Source organism: Lepus europaeus, chromosome 9 (assembly GCF_033115175.1).
Source record: "Lepus europaeus isolate LE1 chromosome 9, mLepTim1.pri, whole genome shotgun sequence".
Classification (NCBI taxonomy): Eukaryota; Metazoa; Chordata; class Mammalia; order Lagomorpha; family Leporidae; genus Lepus; species Lepus europaeus.
Genome location: NC_084835.1, coordinates 120,104,553 through 120,126,645, shown reverse-complemented (window position 1 = coordinate 120,126,645; position 22,093 = coordinate 120,104,553).

The window sequence follows — 22,093 nt, the reverse complement described above, 5'->3', positions numbered from 1 at the left end:
TGAACCAGCAGATGGAAGACCGACCTCTCTCTGTCTCTACTTCTCTGTGTAACTCTGTCTTTCAAATAAATAAAAATAAACCTTAAAAAAAAAAGAAAGAACTGTGATTGGGGTCATAGCTGTGGCATAGCAGGTAAAGCCACCGCCTGCAGGGCCCGCAACCCATATGGGTGCCAGTTTGAGTCCAGACTGCCCCACTTCTGATCCAGCTCTCTGCTATGGCCTGGGAAAGCAGTAGAAGATGGTCCAAGTCCTTGGGCCCCTGCACCTGTGCGGGAGACCCGAAAGAAGCTACTGGCTCCTGGCTCCAGATTGGCACAGCTCCAGCTGTTGCAACTATCTGGGGAGTGAACCACTGGATGGAAGACCTTTCTCTTTCTCTCTGCCTCTCTCTCTCTCTCTCTCTCTCTCTCTCTCTCTGTGTGTGTGTGTGTGTGTGTGTAACTCTTTCAAATAAATAAACAAATCCTTAAAAAAAAAAAAAAAGAACTGTGATTATAACTTCCTGAGTTCTGTGAGTCTACCTGATGCCACAGCAAATGTAGGGTGGTTTGAGGGATTCTGAGCACGGGGCATTTTAAATTCTCTATATAAAACATCAGAAGTTGGCCGGCGTCGTGGCTTAACAGGCTAATCCTCCGCCTGTGGCGCCGGCATACCGGGTTCTAGTCCCAGTTGGGGTGCCGGATTCTGTCCTGATTGCCCCTCTTCCAGGCCAGCACTCTGCTATGGCCCGGGAGTGCAGTGGAGGATGGCCCAAGTCCTTGGGCCCTGCACCCGCATGACCAGGAGAAGCACCTGGCTCCTGGCTTCGGATCAGCGCGGTGCGCTGGCCGTGGCGGCCATTGGAGGGTGAACCAACGGCAAAAAGGAAGACCTTTCTCTCTGTCTCTCTCTCTCACTATCCACTCTGCCTGTCAAAATAAATAAATAAATAAATAAATAAATAAATAAATAAATAAAGTAAAAACATCAGAAGTTATCCCCAGTGTTACTATTTGAAATCTGGTGCTACAATAAAATTTACTAAAAGTATGCATATGTCTGTAGATAACTTTCTGTATGAACCTACTTTATAAATATAGTATGTCTACATTCATTCTTGTGTACAGACTCAGATTTGTAAATGAGGAATATAATTTCTCAAGAAAAATAAGTCATAATTTGTTTTATCAAAAAAAAACAGGATATGCGCAAAACACTGCATAAAACTGATGGTTAGAGCTCAGCCTTGAAAACTGTCTTTATGATAAAAACAGTTGCCTTCTTGTACATGCCAATTTGTTATTTTGTAGTTCTACAAGAACTTGCCCTACCGACTGGAATATTTTTAAATAGTGTGAGCACAGGCACTGATTTGTAACTCATTTTCAAGGGATCCTTAAGCACACATGCATCTCTCATTCTTTTGTTTTGCCCACACCATTCTTAATCCACAGCACATGTTGATTTTCACCTTCATAACCATACTGAAGCCCCCTTCAATTCAAAGGAGCTAACAGTTTGACTTCCAGTGCTGGAGCATAATTTAAGATTTATTAAAGTATAATCTACGAACTTAAATATTCACTATTGGGTGATTGAGAGATGAAATAAATTTTTAAAAATTAACAAAACTGATAATTTTAATTTGTCTCAGTAACCACATTTTCATGAGAAAGATATCAAGCATAGGCCAATATGATTTATGCAAAATCCCTACCACACTATCATATTTTTTAGAACATCTCAATATTTAATAAATTTTAATTGATACATAACCCTACATATGTATGGGATACAGTGTGAAAATTTAATGCAGCTATGCAATGCGTAGCTATTAAGTCAGAGTACTTGACATTTCCATTTCCTTAAACAGTAGCTATTTCTTTGTGTTTGGAGATTTCAAATTCCTCTCTTCTCGCTCTTTATAAAATGTATGATAAGATTAGGGAGCAAGTATTTGGCATAGCAGGTTAAGTCACTCCCTGCTATGCTTTCATCCCATATAGGCACTGGTTGGGGTCCCAGTTGCACCACTTCCTATCTAGCTCCCTGCTAATACATCTGGTAAAGCAGAAGTGCTTGGACCCTTGAGACTGATGTGGGATACCGGGATGAAGCTATTGGCTTCAGTGTGGCTGGGCCAGGGTTTTGCGGTCATTTGAGGAGCAAACCAGCAAATGAAACATACCGTCTCTCTCTCTCTCTCTCTCTCTCTCTCTCTCTCTCTCTCTTTCTCTCTCTCTCTTTCTCTCTCTCTCTCTCTCTCCATCTCTCCTCTCTCTCTGTCTCCTATCTTCTCTGGAACTATATTGTTCAAATAAATAAATAAATCTTTAATATATGTATGTAATAAGATTCTATAAATTATATTCATGCTACTAAGGAGTAGAATCTCAAATTGAACCTATCTAGCTATATTTTGGTATCCATTATCAATCTCATTTACACCACCTCCCCTCACCTTACCAGCCCATAGTGATCACTATTCCACTTCTTTCTACAAGATCAACTTTTTTCCCACCCACCCACAAGTGAAAACATGGATTATTTGTGTTTTCTGTGGCTGGCTTATTTCATTTACCACAAGGTTCTTCAGTTGTATCCATTTTGCCACAAATGACAAGATTTAATTCTTTTCTCTGACTACTGTTCCATTGTGTATATAGACCAAACTTTGTTATCCATTCATCTGCTGATGGACATCTCAGTTGATTAAACATCTTGGCTATCGAGTGTATGGCATGTGCATTTTATCTGCTTTACATTCCTTAAGTTGAAGAATTTTGATGTTTTTCTCACCATAATTAAGTTACATAAATAATGTTTTACAGAAGGATTCTAGCAGCAACTTTCATGCCATATGTTGCAAAAACTATCAGAATTTTTACCATGGGAAATATGACTGAAAGATGCTCAAGTATGGCAATCATTTTGAGAACAAAATCACATCCTAGCAAAGTGTGCCCATTTCTCAGACATGTGTAGTTGTGGACAAGAGGTGATATTAGTAGAAAGAAACTTTTTGGCTTAGTTATTGGTCTCATCTTCTAAATAATCTTGAATTTTCTGTGGTATCTAAATTATCATAAGGGCAATAATTTAAGCTTCCTTTTCTTCATATTCACTTGATCAAGTAATTAGGAATATTTAAGCAGTAATCCCCATGTTCCAAGCAATCACATACATAAAATGGATCTCTCCTTTACTAAGGAAAATATTTCATAATTAAAGCCATCACTCATAATGAATGTGGTTGATAAATTCATATTTTCTAAATTCTTACTTATCCTTATGTGCACAACACTGCAATACAGAATATAATGGATCTCATTTATTTGGTTTTCTAAAAAACAAGTTATTTTTATTTTCTCATATTTCATTACATAATATCTAATTTGCAATGTATAATGGCCTCTAAAAGACTGTGAGACTAACATGCATTATCTCATTTGGGATAAATTGTTCTGAATGTGATTATCAATTCCTATTTTCTGAATGGTAATTGAATACACTGTTTAAAGTGCCTGGCCTGTTTTTGCACAAACCGCTGCAGTACTCAGCAGTTGAGAGCCAGTGGTTGCCCCAGACATATTGGGAAAAGCCTACTCAAGACTTTTGAAATGTATTTTTTCAGGCAAATGTGAATTTAACACATTCTTGTACTAGATGATTACTTTTCCCATTTTATAATTTATTTATGCATTTTTAAAGGTTTAGTTCTTTTTTGTTTGTTTGTTTATTTCAAAGGCAGAGTGACAGATTGGGAGAGACAGAGAGAAAGAGATCTTCCACCCTGGGTTCAGTCCACAAATGACTGTGACAGCTGAAGCTGGGCCAAGCCAAAATCAGGAGACAGGAACTCCACCTGGGTCGTCCATGTGGGAGGCGGGGACTCCAGTACTTGGGCCATCCTCTGTTGCCTTCCCAGGTGCATTAGCAGAGAGCTGGATCAGAAGCAGAGCAGCCAGGACTCCAACCAGCAGTCCACTATGCACCACAGCTTAACTCACATTGCCACAGCAGCCCTACTCACGTATGCAGTCTAAGGCAAAAGTGAAATCATACTTAGTAAACAAAAAGAAATACAATACATTAATTGACCTATTTTTATCATTTTACAAAATAAATGTTTTCAAATTTTACCTCTGACACTAGAAGACTGGAGCTTCCTCCAAAACAACCAGAGAGCTTTGAAAAACATTCGAAAAGCTGTCGAGAGATTAGAATGTCAGGGGAGCCACCTGATCCTGGGCCCAGTGTCACAGAGGGAAGGGAAGTCCAAGGAAGGAGGCCCTCCTGTGGCCAGTTTGCCCTAGCGGAACTTGCCAATGTTAAAACAAACAAACAAACAAACAAACAAAAAAACACAATAATTCTTAGTAAACATACTACAGCCTCAGGGGGCTGAGGTGGCAGTGGAAAAAGGTTTGAAACCAGAATCCTTCAAGGACAGTCTGCCTTCGTGAACACACAGTTTGAATCTAATAATTACCCTAATATAAGAATAAAAGCAAACCTGGATAACCCAATTATCATAAAAATTCAAAGCCAAGTTCAAGCAAATCTTTGGAATGCTGACTGCTAAAATATAACTCCTCAATGATATAAAAAGTCATCCTGGTTCTCAAATTATGTTTGCAATTTTTCAGGCACAATATGCAATTCAATCAAAAAAACTGTGAATAGGAAACCAAAGTATTGACAAATATCAAAAGATAAAAATAAGAGAAATAGAACCATGAGACATCAAAATGTTGCAATTAATAACAGTAATTAACAATTATAATTAATATAGAATATCATGAGACAGTTAAATGTGCTAGTGGTCAAGGCAAATTCTACAAGTGCAAATATATGAAAACTGAAATATGTAAAAAAATAGTTTGAACACTACTTTTGATACTGGTAGAGAAAAGTATAGTAAGATGAGCTAGGTCAGAAGAAAATATATCTACCAGAGTACAGAGATAAAAAGCAAGAAACACATCGAAGCAAATATAGGAGGCAAATAAAACACAGGAAAATGTCTAATACAACCATGATTGGAGTCTGAGAAAAAGAGAGCAGAAAAAAAAATTAGAGGCAATATTTAGAGTAGGCAGACGATATAATGGATGACATTTTCCCCAAAGTATCAAAAATCTCAGTAAAAGATTTTTAAGTTTCTACAAATGCAAACAAGCTAGTGAGGGACAGAGGGAGAGAAACATAAGCATATCAAAGTGAACCTTTAAATTTAAAAGTAAGAAATTATCTTTTAAACATCTAAAGAAACAAATAACTGCTTAACAGATGAACATGAAAGCCCAGAGAGAATTGATAAAAGCCCAGAGATATCCCAAAGCATACGATAAGATCACTAACAACCTAGAATATATTTCATATCATTTTCTCAACTTTATTAAGGTGTCACTGAAAGTTAAAATTGTATATATTTCAGTGTAAATATGACATATATACATATTGTGTAATAATTAAACTTAGTTCCCTAACATATGAATCACTTCAAATACATATCATTTTTGTTGTGAGAACATTTAATCTCTCTTTTGCAAGTCTGAAATCCAAAACCAGGAGCCAGGAGCTTCTTCTGGGTCTCCCATGCAGGTGAAGAAGCCCAAGGACTTGAGCCATCTTCCACTGCTTTCCCAGGCCAGAGCAGAAAGCTGGATCAGAAGTGGAGCAGCCGGGACTCGAACCTGCACCTATATGGGGTGCTGGCATTGCATGCAGCAACTTTACCTGCTACGCCACAGCACCAGCCCCTATAAGTTTTCTAATTTCTTCTTTTATTTATTTTTTTTTTTGGTCTGATTGATATTCCCAAAAATCTGTCTTCTAGCTCAGCTATTGTTTCTTCTGCTTCACCAATTCTGTTGTTGAGGCTTTTCACTGTGTTTTTTATTGGACATATTGAATTCTTCATTTCTAATATTTCAGTTTGATATTTTAATATCTATCTCACAGGAAAATTTTTCATCCATGTCACGTATAGATTTCTTTAACTCATGAATTTTCTTCTCATTACTTTTGAGTAATTCCATAATCATTCTTTTGAATTGATGTTCAGGTGTTTCTTCAATATCTTCATCCTCATATTCTAATGTTGAAGTGGTATGCTGCTTTAGGGGAGTTATATCGTCTTCCTTGTTCATGTTCCTTGTGTTTCTAAATTTATTTTTAGGGATTTGTGGAATTGTTGCTGGATTTCATCTATTTCATTGAAATATATCTCTGTGGCTTAGTGGATGTCTGCTCCTTCAGTGGATATTCAGAGGTGTGTGCTGGGTGGGGCCCCGGAGCTCTGGTCAGTGGTTGGCAATAGTACAAGAGTCCAGGGTGACACCCATGTTGGTCAGGGTAGATCTCTATTGTTAGCAGGGAGAGGTTATGATCATGTCAGCTGGAGTGATCACTGCCTCAACTCCTCTCTGCCAAGATGATCAATGCCCAGGGTGAGCCCACTGTGTCTACACACAATTCCCACACATTCACCAAACCACACAAAGAATCTGTGTGATCCTCAGTGTGAGCCTCTACGGTAACCTACTCTGGGTACTCGTGAAATTTGAGCTTCGGAAGCCAGAGACAGTGATTGCCCAGAGACCCAGCTCCACTCCACGCCCTGTAATGCAGTTGCAGAATTCTCCAGCCCACAGTCATAAGGTACAGGGGATCCACTCAGTCCCAAGAGGTTGCTCCCTGCATGGAGAGAGTTGAGGGATTCCCAGAGCCAGCTGCCTGTCAATGTTCCAGCTTTGCAGTTGGAGCACAGGTGCCCATGACTGAGTGAGGGGAGGGGAGCACCTCACAGGCTTATGTGGGTGCTCTGCCCCCTGCCAACACTCTAGGCCAGACTTAAATTCAATGAGGGCTGCGGTTTTATTCCTCCGTTGAATTTCCCTAGTCACACACCCAGGAAACGTGGCCGCCTGTACTCATCTTCTAGGATGGTGCTTCTTCCCTGCTGTTCACTGGGAGCTCTTGTGTGGTGGGACGGGAAGCAGGCAATGTGCCCTGACTTCACAGGTTTAGGTGGAAGCCCTGCTCCCTGCTGGCACTCCAGGCCTCACACAAAGTCCATGTGGTCTGCAAGATTCTCCCTCAGGCAACATCACCAGCAGAATGAGGAATGCGCTGCTACAGTCTCCTCTCAATTTTCTTTAAGAAGATGGCCTCTCTCCCTCATGCTGATTCTAACACTGGTGGGAGTGGAACCAAGGCACACTGCCCAACTTTCCCCTGCCTAGTATGGCACTCTGCAGGACTGAGGGAGAGGAAGACGCAGGGCAGCTTGCTTGCTCAGACCCACAGTCAGCCCCCAGGCTGAAGTAAAGTCAGTGGTGACTGTGGAATTCCCTCTCTGATCAATCTGAGAGTGGCGGGGTGCACAGCCATTTCTCCCACCTTGTTGTGGGTGGCAAGATGGCAGCTCACAGCCGGCAGGTGGCTGCGCCCTGTGGCAGGTGGCAGAGTGGCCCTGTCCTCTCTCCTCCTATACCATGTAGTCTCCACTGGGTTTTTTTTGTTTGTTTGTTTGTTTGTTTGTTTGTTTTTTAAGCTCTTTGCAGAAAATTTCTATTGGTCAGGTCCCTGGAAACGTGGTCCTCCCCTTGTTTGTTTCATATCTCAGAGCAGCTGAAGTTGGTGTGGCTACAACCTGTTCAGCCATTTTGGATCTCCAGTATAGACATTTAACACTGTTAATTCTTCTAAGCAATAGACACAGGCTGTAATTCTATTTATTAGTGACATCTTCAGTTTCTTTACTATCATTTTAGCTTTCCAGAAATAGTTTGAACTTTCACTTCACTTTTCAGGACACACGTTTCCAAATGATATTTTATAATTATGTAAAAATTTTCAGTAATGCAGCTGAAACCCTATGTACCTGTATAGGTCATGCCCAATATAGTGAGATATTTTTAGGTAGAAGTCTTACACCAACCAGTTTTCCTCATCTTCCCTTTACATTTTATAGTCAATACTTGATCTTTTTCTATTTCCCTCTTCTTACCTTTTTTAAAGTTCCTTTAACTTAAATGTTCTGTCTTCACACCAGACTCTTACAGTTAAGGAACAATAATAGTGCATCTCTTTACTCTTGGGCCCATTTACCCATTATTTCATTAATAATACACCTTTCAATATTCCTTTCAGTACAGCTTCCAAAGCTGTACTGAATCCAGGGATCTAAGTTCTTCTGGTTCTGAGAACTAACAGCTCCACAGCCTTGAAGGAAACCTAACTTCTTTGGCATTTAATTTCTCTCTTGTACATCAGGAGCAAAAATGTTCCATCTTATGCAGGAAGCTATTATGCAGCTCAAATTACAAATGTGTGTCCCATCTCTTAATCACACTAAAAGTAACTACTACTAAACAAAAGCTGATTTTCTACAACCTGACACAGCATCCTTACTTACAATTATACTCACGTTAATTTATCAAATTTTAATTCTCTGGATAACATATGAAACGCCTGAAGATCAAAAGGAGCATGAAAATAAAATAACTAAATAATTTGATGATACATTTAACCACAAAGTATTACTGCATTTTAAATAAAAACGGACTTCCGGTGATATCCTAAAATATCTGGAGTGTGTTCGTACGTTAGGAGTAGGAAAAGGATGATGAGTAAGACGAAAGCAAATAGCCACAACAGTTCATATAAGCACTTAAAATGCTGAAGTCTACACCAGTAAAACCACTTTTCACAGTGAGACTTCAAACCCGTAACATACTCATTAGCTTGTCGTATTAGTCAGTTTGTATTATTATAACAAAATACCCCAAAGAAGCCACTTACAAAGGAAGAAGGTTCATTTCTGTTTATGGTCCTGACAGTACACACTCCGGGGTCCAGTGACCCTGTGGGTAAGTCATCAGGTGAGGCCGGACAATGGCAATGGTGGGGCACCGGCAGAGCGACATCCATGGTCAGTGAGGGAGCAGGGAGAGCGCTGGGCCTGACTCCAGCATTTGTAACTAGTCCTTTCATAAGAACTGCCTTGGCTGGCACCGCGGCTCAATAGGCTAATCCTCTGCCTACAGCGCTGGCACACCGGCACACTGGGTTCTATTCCTGGTCGGGGCGCCGGATTCTGTCCCGGTTGCCCCTCTTCCAGGCCAACTCTCTGCTGTGGCCAGGGAGTGCAGTGGAGGATGGCCCAAGTGCTTGGGCCCTGCACCCCATGGGATACCAGGAGAAGCACCTGGCTCCTGGCTTCGGATCAGCGCGGTGCGCCGGCCGCGGCGGCCATTGGAGGGTGAACCAACAGCAAAGGAAGACCTTTCTCTGTGTCTCTCTCTCTCACTGTCCACTCTGCCTGTCAATAAATAAATAAATAAATAAGAACTGCCTTGCAAGGCCACACCCAGAGACCCAGAACCTCCCTCTAGGCACACATCCCAAACACCACAAGCAGATAAAGTGTCCACCCTTCCAGCACCTTCAACACAAGACTCTGATGCATAAAATTTAAATATCTGAATGAGTTCTGGGGCCATAACCTATTAATCCATAGAATTAGTTCATTTGACACTTGTGAATATGATAATACTCCTGAAAGCAAAGACTTCTAAGTAAATGATACACCAAGTTTAAAACAAAATATCTCATACAGTGCTAAATCAGGTAAAACTCAATTATTTTTAGAATAGGATGAATAGTCTGTTTTAGTGATTGTCAACTGACTAAACAATTTGTGAACAATAAAGTTAATATCATTTCTCATTTCTCATCCCATATTTCTCATTTATTCTTTTATTTTCTGTTCTGTGTATAAATTTACAGGAGCTTTTATGTTTTAACAACACAGAGATGTTTTTTAAGGAATGTAAGAACCTTTACTCCTAGTGTTTCTATTTTATAAAATAATCACTAGTAAAAGATACTTTTGGGATAGGTATTGTGGCCCCATAGGTTAAACTATCACTTGGGATACCTGTGCCCCCTATCAGAGTGCCTGTTTGAGTCCTGGTTTCTCTGCTTCTGATACAACCTCCTGCTGTCACACCTGGGAGGCAGCAGTTGATGGCCCAAGTATTAGGGTGCTTGTCACTCACAAGGGAGACCCAGGTGGTGCTCCTGGCTCCTTACTTTGGTGTGGCCCAGCCTGGACTATTTGGGGAGAGAACCAGTGAATGGAAAATATTTCTCTCTTTCTGTCCCTCCCTCTATCTCTATCATTATGCCTTCAAATAAATAAATTGTAAAATATATTTTAATAGAATTAAAATTGATTATTTCCATATAATGTTTTTACATTTTCAATCATACAGAGCTTTTGTCTGAGGGATATAAAAGTACACTTGTTTAGATATTTCCTTAAGATGTTTCAAATGTGGGGCCGGCACAGTGGTGTATTAGGTTAATCCTTCGCCTGGGGCACCAGCCTCCCATATGGGAGCTGGTTCTAGTCCTGGTTGCGCCTCTTCCAATCCAACTCTCTGCTATGGCCTGGGAAAACAATAGAAGATGGTCCAAGTGCTTGGGCCCCTGCACCCGCATGGGAGACCAGGAAGAAGCACCTGGCTCCTAGCTTCAGATCGGTGTAGCTCTAGCCATTGTGGCCATCTGGGGAGTGAGCCAACGGAAGGAAGACCTTTCTCTCTGTCTCTCCCTCTCACTCTCTGAAACTCTACAGCTCAAATAAATAAATAAATAAAATAAAAATAAAAAATAAAATGTGTCAAATGTGATATGATTTGAGCAAGATTTCAATCATTCAGTTATATAAATAGTTCTAATAACTCATATTATGGAATTATATTATTTAAAGAAGAATAGTTAGATATTGGGAGATAGCCCTGGTACCTCTAAAGAGAGCCTCACCTCAAAGCCATTTTCTGACCTCTGTGCTACTAGTTGTGGATTTGGGCTGAACTCAAGTTCTTCCTGCAAGCCACCTTCCTGGGCTGTTCTTACCCTAAACTTAGTCATCCTTATGCTTCTGACTCAAAATGGGTAGTTGTGTAGCTATTTCAATGCACGCAAACAATGGTTTCTAGAGGTCTAGAAATGTGTAATATGCTTTTTAAGTTGTAATTTCTAATGAATAATGTATTGAGTAGAAGAAATAATAAAGATATAAAAGCTGTTAATGTTAGAAAATTGCTAGATTTCTCGCTTTCAGGCCCTTTGGCTTATAAACAGCTTTTAGTGTGCAGTGAATTTCAGTTCATTGTTTATCACTTCAGGGTCTATTATTCTTGACTGCTCATAAGATGAACAAATTGCTGTGTCCCTCTGATGGATTACACAGGATTTTTTTTTGCTAGGCATTTAAATAAACAATCATGAGAGTAAAACTGAACAAGCTTTTCATTTGCCTAACCCAATGAAAGGTTGGACTATAAGTTTGCATTGACTTCTGCTTGGTGACATTGAACATTTCAGAAATGGTAGGTTTCACAATGCCAGAGAAAGAATACACATTTTTCCTTTTCATTCTTTTTAATTGATTATATACTCTCAAAAATAGATGGTAATATGCCATCTGTCATTTCAGAGATCCTACAAATGAAAATATATATATAACCTTCTTTCCTTTCTTTGCCATAATATTTATGGAGTTATATTGCCTCTCCTCTGCTTAGGATTTTAAAATACTCTATAGAATGTAGTATATGTACGTGATTACACCAAAAAAGGGATATACTATGTATTTTAATGGACACTAAATTTAATTTGGAATGAGGTAACATACCAAATCCTTGCTCCTCAACTTATGAGTGTGTACATTTGGAAACTAAACCAAATTATGGAAAAAACAGAATGTGTTTATTATGTGCCTACCTTGAATCATAAAATTAGCTATAATGTTTCATTACTTTGACACTTTTTATTACTCATTACTCATAAATATATTTGCTCTTTCCCAAAGACCTGAGAACTCAACACTATTTTTCACTCTTAGTAAGATCAGAGATCGTTGAAGTGACTACTGTTAGCTCATGAAAGTCTAACTCCTCTGATTTGTGGGGGCAATTGTATATTTTTCATACTTATTTATTGGTGGGTTTATTTATTTAGGTTAAATTTAATTTGAGGGGAATTGTGAGCAAATTTAACTATGTTACATTTCAGTACTAAAAATATATATCCGTGTGGAAGTCTCTAATCTAAAATGATTCACAGGAAACTAGCCCTATCATCCTGTTTCCAAGAAGATAACAAGATTTTTTATGATGTAGTATTTTAAATTAAAATTTAAAGCATGTGGAAACCCTTACAATAACATTCAACAAGGACTCCCGTTAGATACAATACAGTATATTCAAAGTCTCAAATGTATGTTAAATTTTATTTGTTCTACTAAAGTCATGTTCAAATACCTTGAAATTATGTCTTTGAAATTCTTGTTGAAAGATCCTGAGTAAGCTATCACCTTTTCTAATAAAAAATGTAGTATTTGCATTTCATAATAGGAAGAAGCAAAAATATGAATTAAAGTTGCTCTATTTTAACCTGTTGAAGAAGTATGTGGGTGGTTGTCTGGTGAGGCGTAGGTTTTTATCCCTTATTAAATGGGTCCCCTGGGCTGATTCTGTGTGCTAGAATGTGGATCTCAATGATTCCTCGGCAAGCTCTGCCTTACACATACAGCAAATTCCTCAGAGATCTACCCCAATGGTGATGCTGTTAAAGAATGATGGTTGACATTGGGAACACCCTTCTGACATTTTAGTATTCTCTGCTCCATTGGGGTGTGGGAGATCTTTCAGCCCAGTTCTGTTGACACCAGCCACAATTCTTGCATCCTCTCTCTCTCTCTTTTTTTTTTTTAATTTTTGACAGGCAGAATGGACAGTGAGAGAGAGAGACAGAGAGAAAGGTTGTCCTTTTTCCCGTTGGTTCACCCTCCAATGGCCGCCGCAGCCGGCGCGCTGCAGCTGGCGCACCATGCTTATCTGAACCCAGGATCTAGGTGCTTCTCCTGGTCTCCCATGGGGTGCAGGGCCCAAGCACTTGGGCCATCCTCCACTGCCTTCCCAGGCCATAGCAGAGAGCTGGCCTGGAAGAGGGGCAACCGGGACAGAATCCGGTGCCCTGACCGGGACTAGAACCCGGTGTGCCGGTGCTGCAGGCGGAGGATTAGCCTAGTGAGCCACGGCGCCGGCCCATTCTCTCTTTCTTTCCATCACAAAATGTAGAGTAAGCTCTAACCAATGTCCCATGAGAGATGAAGTCGGCCCTGAGGGAGCAGAAAAGGAGCGGCTCCGTTACTACCAGAAGCACTATCTCCATGTAGAAGCTGACACGTCTAAAGGATTTAAATCATCACTCTTTCTATGGGTATCACAGAGTACATAAAGAGTTGCTATCTGATGCCTGTGTTTGCCTTGTCATGACATCAAAAAAGAATGTATTGAGCAGAATGCCAGTAACAAATCAACCAATGTCAAGATTAAATGCTCTTAGCAGGCCACATATCAGTCAAATACGTGTAATTTGCTTTGAGGACTTCCTACCCTTAGGTAGAAGGGATGCAAACATTCCCAAGACACAGTTCGTAAGGAAGATAATTTTCAGTCATGCTACTGAACCACTGGGGAATTCAGGCATCGAGGATATAAGTAGAAGAATGAGTGAACAGTAAAATTAGCTTTATTAAGACAGAATATTAGTTAATGTAGTGACCAGACAAGTGTAGCGGGAAAGGGTGGGGTGAGAACCATGTGAGGTTCTTGCCAAAATTTCATCATAGCATTAATCAAAATGAGCACTAATATTGTGATACCACTACAATACACACTGGACACTGCTTTTAAAATAGTTTTTATTAAAAAACACATATAGTATTCGTAGCAAGTTTCTGAGAAAAGTTCTAGATCCAAAATGTTGATCAAGAAGCAGAAACACATACATGTCAATTAACTTGACTCAAATCACAAGTTAACAATTGTTGGAGTCAGAAACCGCATCTTAAGTCTTGCTGCAATCATTATCCCACAGCAAGCTCCAGAGTGTCAATGGAGTGGAAAAAAGTCCTTCCTATCTTATTAAAAGATGTTTATCCAACAAAATGTTCTTTTTATACTTAGTGTTTCAGGTATTCTATTGTTTTGATTATATTTTTCAGCAATAGTAATTATAATTTTAACAGCAACTTAGGGTCTAAAGGACATTTTAAAATGTGTACAAGTAAACACACACACACATATATATGTATATTTTCAGGAAAACACTACAAATGCTCAGTAAAATAAATCCATTTTATTAGAATGGAATACTGTAAAGAAGATAAAATAAAATTAGAAATTCTGAAAGAAAACACAAACATATAAATATCTGGATGCTGAAGAGTTATTTTCTGTATATTCTGGAGGGACTCCAGTGAGAGTTCGATGACCTTGGCATTGATAACCCATGGAATATACATACATAAGGGGTATAAAACAGTCTTGGATCCTACTGTCAATATTTGCAATACTGCAAAATGTATCTTTTAACCTGTGATGAAAAACATGAGGTAACAGTTTAAATAGGAAATACATAGCTACACAAAGAAATTAGAAAATTAATTGAAAAACACAAGTCTGGAACTGTGGGAAGGTAGGGGCTTTCTCCACATCGTGGGGACCTTGGCCAGCACCATGGACGCTCCAGTGCTTTGAGGAAAAACCTGCTTTTCCTGCAGGGCCACAAAGTGTGTCTTCCTGTCACAGTGACAGAAAATGGGAAAACTTCAAATGGCCCCACCCTAGAAAAGGTAACAAGTAAGGACTCAAAGAGCATTAGGATAATACGTGAGTTACTGATGAAGTCCATAAGTGGCCCAGGTGAGAGTGTAACTCACAGGGGTAAAATGGCCAAAGGTTTAAATGACTGCGCCTTTGAAGGGTTTGCTTTGTCCCGGGAATAATGCATTTCTGCAGACAGGACGTTTCAGCAAAGGAGACTTTAGAATAAAAGACCTTAGAGACTTGCTCTCCTTTTCGTCTGTCCTTAGCTTCAACAGTTGTCAGTCACTTATAAAAAGTATTTTGCAGTGCTTCTTCTAGGATCATTAAGAGCTTTACAACGTTCGTGGCCTGGCAAGCTGCCACCACAGCATTCCAAACTCACCAAATTAAAACAGGTTAAGTAGAAAGAGCTTCCCAAGGGTCCTCGTGCTCGATAATGTTGATTATGAAACCTTGAGCCCGAGAGAACTGAGCACACACTAAGCCACTGCTGCCAGAAGTGCCGGCAGGATGGAGCTGTCTAGCTCCCTTGATACTGCAGCTCTAAAGTCTGTGCCATTGCTTTCCAGTGCTGGGGAGATTACTCTATGTCCATGTCCAAGTCCACCTGGTTGCAGACTCCCCTGAAAAAGGAAAATGGTCCTAGAGCCACTGTCACTTTGCACAGACACGCCAGGTCACCAATGCAAACACGGAGAGAATATCGATGTCCATCTTTCAAAATCTCTAAAAGCAGAAGTGATCTCCTGGGTAGCAAGGAATAAATATAATAAATACATAAATTTTTTCAAAGTGTGGTACCTGGTGTAGCAACAACCATGCCCGGAACTGGTTAGAGCAGCAAATTCATGAGTCAGCCCAAACCTACTGCTTAAGATCCTGTGTGTCTGTGAGATGGGCCCAGAAGTCTGGGGTTACTGACGGCTTCCAGGTGACATTGAGGCTCCCTGGAATCTGGACACTGCTGGCCCTTCGGAGTGGTCGACCCTGGGCTTTAATCTGTAATAGAACACAGTAGTGTAGAACGTGTTTGGGGACAGACACCAAGCACACACAGAACATGAGCACTCTCTCCGATTTTCTCAGGGCTCTTTCCAAATCAGCCTGAGTCAGGAGCCTATACAAGGAGTGCAGCATCAGGAAGCTTCTGCATATCTCTAGGGTTTAAAACCTGCCTCTTCTTCCTGTTCTTCTCTCTCCCTTACTTTCCTTATTGAACTTACCAGTATCTGATCTTTTAAATCTTCATTTGCAACTGTGAAAGGCAAGGGCTCTGTGTGTGTATGTTCAGTGCTGTACTTAGAAAAGTATGTGAAAGACACTCAATAAGTGTTTCCCGAATTAATGAATGAAATAATCTCCTGGTCATAGTCATAACACCTTGCTGTTCATCACCAATACACACTCACATTTGTCCATCATACAATCTTTCATCAGAATCAGGCATACTTGAAGACTTTTTGTATTTTGCACATCAATAATTCTATCAATGCTATCAGAAACTCTATCATACTTACATGATGGGATTAAGAATCTCTTTAGAATTTAACACTGTCACCATTTTCCTTTTTATTGAAGCTCTTAAAATCAGTAACTTAAAGCATATCCCATTGTTCCCATAGCATCTTTTTCTTTTAACATGCAGCTTTTGGAAACAAAAAGTTGGAGTGCACAACACTACATGAAAATACAGAAAAAGGCCGTTAGTAGACCTCTTTGGGATAATACAAAAAAAAATGTCAGGCAGGCACATATCTTGTGAAAAAAATCACTAGGAAAGAGCAGAGAGGAGTGAGACATCAATTTGTTTTTATAACAAGTTGGACAGGACTGCTGGAGAATGACTACATCAAGCGAGCAGGACAGTGCCCCAGAAAATCCAGGCTCCTGGAAGAGGACAATGATAGAGGCCACCTTACAGCCACACTCAGGGACCCACAAGTCACAGATCTGTTCAGAAACACAGCCACAGGGGATTTCTTGAAAAGTAGCCAGAATCTATCATGCAGCCAGGCAATTCAAGAAAGAAAGAAATACATGCAAGATTAGAATTTTGGCTCTGTGTGTTGACAAAAAATAAAACTATTTTATAGGAAAAAAATAGAATAAAATAAGACATGAGCTTTCTGGTTTTAAACTCAGTAAAGGAAAAAACAGAAATGAATGTTGGGCTTTTGTCTGAACATGGATTACACAGCATTTGCTGCTTTAGTTATCTTGTTCTTGTTCCTATTATTCTTGTTCTGGGAATGCTATTGGCATTGTATCCTCCAAACAACTAAAGAAGGGTAAATATGGGAGTAGGAGAGAGAATGCCAGGTCAGAGGTCAGAGGTCAGAGGCCTTTGCTTTACTGGGAAGCCTTGACGGAGTTCAGAGGAGGGGGTCAGGACGAGCCTGCAAGGTCAGGAGTCAGGAGGATGGACCCCAGGAGCTGGAACAGCCCATCCAGTTCAAGAAGTCACCAGATTTATGGGCAAGGTCATGTACATGTCTTTTCTGAATGTTTTATTTATTTATTTGAGATGCAGAGAGATCAAAAGAGAGCTCCCACCTGCTGGCTCATTCCTCAAATGCCCACAATGGCTGGGGTCAAGAAATCAATCCAGGTTTCCCCCAAGAGTGGCAAGGAACCAAGTACTTAAGTCTCTCAGGGTCTGCAGGAGCAGAAAGCTGAGTCAGAACTCAATTCAGATACTCAGACATGGGGCGTGGGTACCTCAACTGGTGTCTTAACCACAGGGCCAGATGCCCACCCTGTAGATTATGTATTATTGTCCAAAATACTTAGCTAGGGAGATTTTCCAAACTCTTTGCTTGGATGAAATCTTGTATTTGGTTACCAGGTGGATATGACCTTAGTGAAACCCCGCCTCTCCTTTTGAAAACACGGTATGGGTTTCCATGATGCAACCTCAGAGCTTCAAGGATGCAACACGTTGCCGCCAGCCTCCCTTGGAGACTTCCACTCAGGGAGTGCATTTCCTTATGGAAGCTTTACACACCCTTCTCTCTCCTTCAGTTACATTTCAATACTGTTTTAATTGGCAGATGCTGCCCATGTGGCAAGCTCAGTTAACACTATCTCTCATTTTCAGTTTCATCTGCTTGAGAATCTTTAATTGTAAGAAAAAGAATAATTTGAATGTGATAGTGCATCTTTCATTTCCAAGCAATTAGCAATCATTCTCCATGGATGGTGCTGAATGGGGTAGATTCAAACAAGAAAACTCACACAAGTTCAAAAACTTGCGGAAGTACTGTGGAGACATCATCATAAATGTTCCACTCATCCTCGGAGCAGGTTCAGAAAGTCAGTACGAATGAGCAGATAAACACTCTTTAAATCATTTTTATTTTATTTTTTTTTAAATTTTTGACAGGCAGAGTGGACAGTGAGAGAGAGAGAGACAGAGAGAAAGGTCTGCCTTTGCTGTTGGTTCACCCTCCAATGGCCGCCACGGCCGGCGTGCTGCAGCCGGTGCACCGCGCTGATCCGAAGGCAGGAGCCAGGTGCTTCTCCTGGTCTCCCATGCAGGTGCAGGGCCCAAGCACCTGGGCCATCCTCCACTGCACTCCCGGACCACAGCAGAGAGCTGGACTGGAAGGGAGCAACCGGGAAAGAATCTGGTGCCCCAACCGGGACTAGAACCCAGTGTGCCGGCGCCACAAGGCGGAGGATTAGCCTGCTGAGCTATGGCGCCAGCCCTAAATCATAATTTATTTGTACTTGAATCTTTAAATTGTTTATGAAAGTAGCAAAATGTATTTACTTGTTTATTCAAAGGACAGAGAGACAGAAAGAGAGGCAGTCAGAGAGCTTCCATTCACTGCTTCAGTCTCCAAGTGCCCACAGCTGCTGCCAGGGTTGAGCCTGAGGCCAGAGGCAAAAGCAGAAAGCTCAATTTATGTTTCCCCTGTGTGTGGCAGGAACCCAGCTACTTGAGCTGTCACCACTGCCCCACAGGGTCTGCCTTGGCAAGAAGCTGGAATTGGGATACAGAGCCAGGAATTGAACCCAGGTACTCTAACATGGGATATGGGCATCTTAATGACTTCTTGCCCACTAGGCCAAACAAAATATGCAAAACGTATTTTGAATTAGAATTATGATGAAATTTAATATAGATAGATAATAATTCACACTGATTTCATTGTTGACTTAACACTCAAGAAACAGTAGTTTGATAGTGAAATAGAAATTCAAAGAATCTGATAGATATTTCATAAACATTTTTCAAAAGTGAGAGCCTATGTGAGAATTCAGAAAACTTTCTAGAATAACATTTTATTAATTCTGAATATCTAATGTTGACTTTAGTTGTGTTGTATTTTTTAAATTTTTATTTACTTATTGGAAAAGCAGAGTGACAAAGAGAAAGTGGAGACAGAGACAGAGCAAGATCTCCTATCTACTGATTCTCTCCCAAATGCCTGCAACAGCTGGGTTTGGGCCAGGCTGAAGTCAGAAGACAGAATTTCATCTGGGTCTCCCACGTAGGATAATAATCCGAATACTGGGGACTAGGCCTTCAAGTGCTGCCAGAGGCTCATTAGTTAGAAGTTGGATCAGAAGAAGAGACAGGACTCCGCCAGGCACTCCAATACAGCATGAGTGTCCCAAGTGGCAGCTTTACCTGCTGCACCACAGCACCCACCCCAAGGTTGCTCTTTCTCGCTTCCTTTTTTAAAACTTATTTAGTTACTTTTAAAATACTTATTTACTTGTTTGAAAGTCAGATTTACAGAAAGAAAGATGGAGAGAAAGAGAGAGAGAGAGAGAGAGAGATCTTCCATTCACTGGTTCACTCCCTGGATAGCCACAACAGCCAGGGCTGGGCCAGGCCAAAGCCAGAAGGAACCTAGGCACTTCTTCCAAGTCTTGGACAGGGGCCTAAGCACTTAAACCACTCTCCTCTGTCTTTCCCAGGCCATTATCAGGGAGCTGGATGAGAAGTGGAGCAGCCAGGACACTAATGAGCACCCATGCAGGATGTCAGCATTGCAGGCAGTGGCTTTACCAACTACACCACAATGCTGGCCCCTCAAGGTTACTCTTTTTTAACTTTCCCCAACATCATAATACTATCTGCCCTCATGAAGTTATAAATAATAATGAATTACAGGGGGAAACAAGAGATAAACTGGAATGTGATACTGTTAATGCAAATAATATTAGAATCTGATGCTGAGTTCAAAAGGAATATATGTAATTATATATTAAGTTTCACTTCTAATAATGTGAATCAGTAATTTATATTTATGAGGAAAAGATAGATTACTCAATAAATGTGATAATCAGTCGGCCCTTTAAAGACAACTAAAGATGAATTGCAAGTTTACAGTCAGATAAACACCCTAGGGAATTTAAGAATTAAAAAGAAAAAACTGACATCAATTGGACTAAGAAAGATTAACCAACTGCAGTGAAAGATTAAAGAATGATAAGGGATATTGCATAAAATACTATTACAACATCACGCCCACAAATGTAATATTAATTCAACAATATTATCAGGGTTTTCCTGAAATAGCACCAAACATCAGATGCTCAGATCAGACGCACAGACACTCCCAGAGTGCCATCAGCCGCTAAAGTTGCAGAGGTAGAAGTCATCGGGAGACAGAGGCAAAGGAAGGGAAGTCGCAAACCACCATGCCCCAGGTCCTGTTTTACCACCTGGCGCATCCTCTGCTGAGAAGGAACAAAGTCTGTAAGCAAGGGACGTGGCTTTTACAGGCGTCTGTGTCTCATCCAAAGCAGGGTTACTTCCACAGGCAGTTTATCTCAAAGAATATTTTTCTTGTCCCTGTGACTCTCAACAGAAACTGGATTGACAGAACAATGAGAAAATGAACACAGTGGCAGTAGCAAGTATGGTAGCTGTCATTCAAAGTTTGATTGGCATCTCTGACATGTTTTTAAAAAGATAAGTGAATTATTTTCTTCTTACTTTTTATCTATGTAGTTGTTGGACTCTAAAATCCATAGCTAGATTGGTATACCTTGGGTAGAACACTGTATTGATTTTGTAAGCATGTTAGATGCCTATGATCATCATTACCTGAGATTCTATCATCTTCTCATTAAATTTCTAGAAAATTTTCTTGATGACATTTATATCATAACTATTCCTTAGATTTAACAAGCATTTCCTTGTGTTTATGGCGATTGGCTTGCATATTCCTAAGTGGGATGTGAGTTCCCTTGCTTCCTGTACTTTCCTTGTGTCAACTCTTCAGTGTAGAGCGCTGACATGTCTTCTTGTGACTACACATATTATTAAATCTATTGTCTTTGTGCATAACAGCCAGTTGGCATTAACTTAATATTTCATCATCTTCCTCATTAACAATACATTTTCCACTGGAAATGTTCAGCATCACACACCTGTGGCGTGGAAAGCTGTTTTGTTCTCAATATCTCTCATCTCATCTAATTTGACAGGTTTGTGCCCATTTTCACAATGAGACTCAAGATTGTAGAGTACTTGATACTGCCCACGATAATCTTTTTCTGAGAGGTAAAAGATGTAACTAACTTATGTACTACACTGACCTTGCCTATGTATATCCAGTTAAGTGACCCAAGACCTTAGAGGATCACTAGTTCCAACAACAGTAACAATTTTTTAACCAGGAATGAACCTATATAGTTTAAATATGTATTTACTATTTCTTTTTTTTCTTGTTGTTGTTTTGTTTTTTTTGTTTTGACAGGCAGAGTGGATAGTGAGAGAGAGAGACAGAGAGAAAGGTCTTCCTTTTTGCCATTGGTTCACCCTCCAATGGCCGCTGCGGCTGGCGCATCGCGCTGATCCAAAGCAGGAGCCAGGTGCTTCTCCTGGTCTCCCATGCGGGTGCAGGGCCCAAGGACTTGGGCCATCCTCCACTGCACTCCTAGGCCATAGCAGAGAGCTGGCCTGGAAGAGGGGCAACCGGGACAGAATCCGGCACCCCAACCGGGACTAGAACCTGGTGTGCTGGCGCCGCAAGGTGGAGGATTAGCCTGTTAAGCCATGGCGCCAGCCATGTATTTACTATTTCTTTCTTGAAATTCAGCCTTTAAGAGAAATATGTTTGTTTTTTTTTTTTAATTGCAGAAAGTGAGATTATGGGAGTTTTCAGGGGGAAAGATCCTTATTATTTAAGGTCATTGTGTTAAAACATGTTTGCCTTCCACTGTTATTGAAATTAGAATTTGGTAGGTTGTGAAGTGACATCTTGCATCTGTCACATCTTCACATAAACATCCAGCAAAAAATGCTAGAATAGAGAAACCTTACAGGGCAATGTCATGGAGTGACAGGGATACAGCAGCACCAGAACACCAGGAAAACACATGCTGAACCACAGAATGAATGACTTACTGCTACAGATTAAAGACTTGGACATTTTTGGACAGGAAATCAAAGA